Source organism: Octodon degus, unplaced genomic scaffold, assembly GCF_000260255.1.
Source record: "Octodon degus isolate 3935 unplaced genomic scaffold, OctDeg1.0 scaffold00071, whole genome shotgun sequence".
In the NCBI taxonomy this organism is placed as follows: domain Eukaryota; kingdom Metazoa; phylum Chordata; class Mammalia; order Rodentia; family Octodontidae; genus Octodon; species Octodon degus.
Window position 1 is genome coordinate 2,119,003 of NW_004524647.1, and position 4,918 is coordinate 2,123,920.

Genomic DNA, 4,918 nt, shown 5'->3' on the forward strand with positions numbered 1-4,918 from the left:
AAGCATACAGAATTCCAAATAACTTCAACCCAATTAAAAACACACCAAGACATATAATAGACAAGATCCCAGAAATCCAGCTAAGAACAATATACTGAAAGCTGCTAGAGAAAAGAAACAGATCACATTTAAAGGAAAACTCATCAGAATAACGGCCAACTTCTCTTCACAAACCATGAAGGCAAGAACAGCATGGAGCAGAGTACTTCAGGTCCTCTAAGAAAAAAATTCCACCCCGGACTACTATACCCTGAAAAACTCTCTTTCACATTCGATGGAGAAGTAAAATGCTTCCATGACAAAAAACAGCTAAAGAATTTCAGGATGACAAAGCTAACACTATGCAGACTACTGAAAGATATTCGAGAGAGGGACCAAAATGATCAGAACTCCAAGAATGAGAACACAAGGAACACACTAAATATGGCAAATAATTAAACACAGAAGAAAATGGAAAAAGGAGTAAAAAAACAACAGGTAAATGACATGGCAATCGTAAGTCAATATGTCTCAATTATAACCATTAATGTAAATGTACTCATTCACCAATTAAAAGAAACAGACTGGCATAGTAGATTAGGAAACAAAATCAAACAATATGCTGTATAGAAGAAGCACACTTAACTCATAAAGACATTCCTAGGCTGAAAATCAAAGGATGGAAAATAACACTACATGACCCAGCACCTCAGAAAGAAGCAGGGGTAGCAATCCTGTTCTCAAACAGCCTCAACTTGAAACCAAAAGTGATCAAACGAAGTAAAGAAGGCCACTATATACTAGTTAGGGGAAAAATTCAAGAGGAAGAGGTAACACTCATAAATATTTACACACCAAACATGGGATCACCCAACGATATAAGACAAAGCTTAATGGACATGAAAAATCTTATATCTAATACCACACTTAAAAGGAGACCTTAACACACACTTTTCACAAAGAGACAGGTCAAGCAGACAAAACTTAGCAAAGAAGTAGTAAAACTGAAAAAGAGCTTGAAACAAATGGACTTCGCAGACATATACAGAGTGTTCCATTCAAAAAGAGCTGAATACACACCTTTTTCAGCTGCACGTGGGTAATTTTCTAAAATAGACCACATACTAGTCCATAGGTCATTCTTAAGTATATGCAAGGAAACAGAAATTATCCCATGCATATTATCTGATGACAGGGCAATGAAACTGGAAATAAATGACAAAAGAAACCAGAAAATACCCATAAATGCATGGAAATTAAACAACACTCTACTTAGCAACCAATGGGTCACAGATGAAATTAAACAAGAAATTCAACAATATCTACAATTCAATGAAAATTCAAACACAACATATCAGAACTTATGGGATGCGATGAAAGCAGTTCTCAGAGGGAAATTTATAGCTGTAAACTCACACATTAGGAAAATGCAATGGGAACAAATAAACACCCCAACGTTGCACCTCTACCATAAAGACAATGAAGAGCAAACCAAACCAAAGCCCAAACTAGGGGAGAAATCATAAAGATTAGAGCAGAAATAATTCAATTGAGATGAAAAAAACAGTTCAAAGAATGAAAGAATCAAAAAGCTGCTTCCTCGAAAGATTAAATAAAATCAATATGCCCCTAGCTAACCTCATCAAAAAGAGGAAAGAAAATATTTAAATACAAGCAATAAGGACTAAAAAGGGTGTAATTATCACAGACCTAGTGGAAATTCAGAAGATTATCAATAGCTACTTTGAAAATCTTTACTCTCACACAATAGAAGATACAGAAGAAATAGACAGATTTCTAGAAAGGTACAAATTACCAAAACTGAATCAAGAAGATATAACAACTCTCAATAACCCAATAACAGCCAGTGAAATAGGAAATGAAATAAAAAAAAAAAAACCTACCGACAAAGAAAAGTCCAGGTCCTGATGGATTCACAGCTGAATTCTACAAGAAATTTATAGAACTTATAATCCCCATACTCCACAAACTCTTCAATGAAATTAAAAATGAAGCAATCCTCCCAAAATCATTCTGTGAGGCAAGTATTATACTGATACCAAAACCAGGGAAAGACACAAGTAAGAAAGAAAACTACAAGCCAAACTCCCTCATGAGCATAGATGCAAAAATCCTCAATAAAATCCTAGCAAATAGAATGCAGCAAATCATCAAGAAGATTATACACCATGACCATGTAGGATTCATACCAAGCATCTAAGGATGGTTCAATATTCAAAAATCTATAAATGTAATACACTATATCACTAGAGCAAAAATGAAAAACCACATGATCATCTCCATTGATGCAGAAAAGGCTTTTTACAAAGTCTAACACTCATTCATGTTCAAAGTCCTACAGAAAATTGGAATAGATGACCTCTACTTCAATATGATAAAAGCCAACTATGACAAACCAATGGCTAACATAATTCTGAATGGAGAAATACTGAAATTAACTCTCAGATATACAAGACAAGGATGTCCTCTATCACCACTCCTATTCAATATAGTTCTGGAATCACTAACTAGAGCCATTAGACAAGAGAGAGAAACAAAAGGAATAAGAATAGGTAAAGAAGAAGTTAAGCTATCATTATTTGTAGATGACATGATACTTTACTTGGAAGACACAAAAACTCTACCAAGAAGCTAACAGAATTGATATACAAATTCAGTAGCATAGCAGGATACAAAGTCAATAAGAAACATCAATAGTATTTCTCTACACAGATAATAAACACATTGAGAGTTAAATTAGAGAAATAATACCTTTTACATTAGCACCACGGAAAATGAAATATCTTTGAATCAATCTACTCAAGGAAGTCAAAGGTCTTTTCAAGGAAAATTATAATATTCTGAAAAAAGGGATTATAAGGATTTCAGAAAATGGAAAGGTATTCCCTGCTCCTGGATAGGAAGAACCAACAATGTGAAGATAGCCATACTCCCAAAATTACTGTACAGACTTAATGCAATCCCTATCAAAACACCACCAACATACCTCACAGACCTAGAGAAATCTTTCCTAAAATTTATTTGGAACTACAAAAGACCTATAGTAGCAAAGGCTATCCTGCGCAACAAAGACAAGGCAGGAGGCGTTACAATTGCTGACTTGAAATTATACTACAAAACTACAAAGTGATAAAATCAGCCTGGTACTGGCAACAACATAGACATGCTGATCAATAGCATAGATTAAAAGATGCAGAAACCTCTATGAACACATTCAGTCACCTGATCTTCAAAAAAGGGTCCAAACATGCCTACTGGAGAAAGACAGTCTCTTTAACAAATTGTGCTGGAAAACTGGCTCCCTACATACCAAAAACTAAAACTTGACCCAAGTCTATCACCATTCAATAAGCTAAAGTCAAAATGGATTAAAGATCTAAACATTAAAACAGAAACACTAAATCTCTTGGAAGAGAAAGTAAGAGGAACTCTTAAAGACATAAGTGTAGGCAAAGAGTTCAGGAACAAAAAATCAAATTGCAAGGGTAACACTTGAAAGAATTGACAACTGGGAGTTCCTCTTATTGAGAAGTTTTTGCACTTCAAAAGAAATACCAGTAGAGTGAAAAGACAACCCCTATCAGGATAGCCTTTGCTATTATAGGTCTTTTGTAGTTCCAAATAAATTTTAGGAAAGATTTCTCTAGGTCTGTGAGGTATGTTGGTGGTGTTTTGATAGGGATTGCATTTGGAAAAAATCTTAACTTATAAGCACTCAGACAAAGGTCTACTCTCTAGAATTTATAAAGAACTGAAAAGCATGAGGGCCCCAAAATTTAAATACCCAATCAAAAAATAGGCATCTGAGATGAATACACACTTCTCAGAGGATGAAATTAAAGACGTAAATAAATGTATGAAAAAAATGTTCCACATCATTAGCCATCTGTGAAATGCAAGTTAAAACAACACTGTGATACCATCTCACCCCAGGGAGAATGGCTATTATAAACAAATCAGCCAACAATGAATGTTGGAGAGGCTGTGGGGAAAAAGGAACACTTCTCTACTGCTGAGGGGAATGTAGACTGGAGCAACCATTATTGAAATCCATGTGGAGACTCCTTAAAAAAGTAGGACTGGAAATCCCATTGAAACCAGCTATTCCTCTACTGGAAATTTTCCCATAGGAACTGAAAACATCATATCATAGTGATATATGTGTACCTATGTTTTTAGCAGCACAATTTGTGATAGCCAAATCTTGGAAACAACTAAGATGTCCATCACCTGAGGAATGGATGAAAAAGATGTGGTATTTTTATACAATGGAGTACTACTCAGCTATAAAGTATGACAAACCCAAAGCCTTGATATATAAGTGGATGCAACTTGAAGTTATACTCATAAGTGAAATAAAGCAGACCCACAAGTGTAAATATCATATAGTCTCTCTAGTATAAGAACTCAAAGGAAGAAATAAAAATAGAAAGGCATAACACAATTAAAAGGAAGATGTGAACTTGAGGATTAGTTAACAACGAGAGGGCAAGGAGAAAAGCTAGAAAACATGACAGGGGCAAAGTCATACATTTATATACACAAGATGGGTAAGGCAATGGTCCTGAGAATCTTCAGCATGTTTTTCAAAATAGCAGTTTATTGGTAGGTTTCTCACCCTGACTATATATGCTGATACCTTTGAACTAAGGAACTACACTGAAGAAAGCAATGTGTAATGGTAGGGTCATGCTTGGAATGCCCATCATTCTGGTCTTCTAATTACATACTGCTTGTCATGACATACCAATTACAGTCATACTGTCAATTTTTTTTAAAAAGGGTAATAAATGAAAACATGAGACAAAAATGTCACAGGACTGTGCTGCTACAAGGCTGTATATTGTTAGATTTCTAAATTTCTGTGTAAAAATATGTAAATGCTTATTCTTATTTTTTAATATTTTTTATCTTTTTA